Below are 1,071 nucleotides of genomic sequence, written 5' to 3' on the forward strand. Positions count from 1 at the left end.
AGTAAAAATGGCCATCTTGCCAAAAGCAATCTACAGATTTATTGCAATCCCCATCAAAATTCCAACTGAATTTTTCATAGAGATAGAAAGATCAATTCTCAAGTTGATTTGGAATAACAAAAAAATCCAGGATAGAGATAACTATTCTCAAAATTAAAAGAACTTCTGGAGGGATCACCATCCCTGATCTCAAGCTGTACAACAGAGCCATAGTGATAAAAAAAAAAAAACCCTGCATGGTATTGGTACAAAGACAGGCAGGAAGATGCATGGAGTAGAATTGACGACCCAGAAATGAACCCACACACCTATGGTCACTTGATCTTTGACAAAGGAGCTAAAACTGTACAGTGGAAAAATGACAGCATTTTCAACAGATAATGCTGGTTCATCTGTTGATGAACTGGATGTCAGCCTGTAGAAGAATGCAAATCAATTCATTCTTTTTTTTCTTTTCTTTTTTTATAATTTATTTATTTTTTTCTCAAATTATAATTCATTTACACAGGGGTTATAAACACAGAAAGGCAGGATGTGGGGAAGGGGATGACACTGGAGTGTGGGAGTTCAGGGGGAATACAGATATCTTCAGAACCGGGTATCTGCTGGGTGATGGTACAGGAGACAAGTCACTATGACTCTGCCTATGACTCGCTTGTCCTTATTTAAGTTGATATTGTCTGCCAAGGCTACCTATTTACAAGGTCTATGGCTACCCAGGCTTATAAATTTCCACAAAAGCTGCCTGTTGACATTAGCTTATAGCCATCTGTTTCAATGTTTTTCCACTGAGACCCAAGACTTGGTGTTAGTATACATGTATGACAGGCCTATTGCTGATTTTAGGCCTATGGCTGATTTTAGGCCTTCAGTGTGTAAGCAGGGCTACCCCTGACATCTCCTCCCTTCTCTAAGTATAGAAAGGCTGTGGCAATCCTAAACTTGTGAAGGCGGGGATAGAGGCCTGACCTCCAGTATTTGAAGGGAACCTTGTAATGGCTCCAGTCCCCCTGTCGTTGTCCAGTGAGGCATGAGGGCCATACCCTTCCCGATGTCTTTTTCCTGGAGAGG

Source organism: Grammomys surdaster, unplaced genomic scaffold, assembly GCF_004785775.1.
Source record: "Grammomys surdaster isolate TR1022 unplaced genomic scaffold, NIH_TR_1.0 369, whole genome shotgun sequence".
Classification (NCBI taxonomy): domain Eukaryota; kingdom Metazoa; phylum Chordata; class Mammalia; order Rodentia; family Muridae; genus Grammomys; species Grammomys surdaster.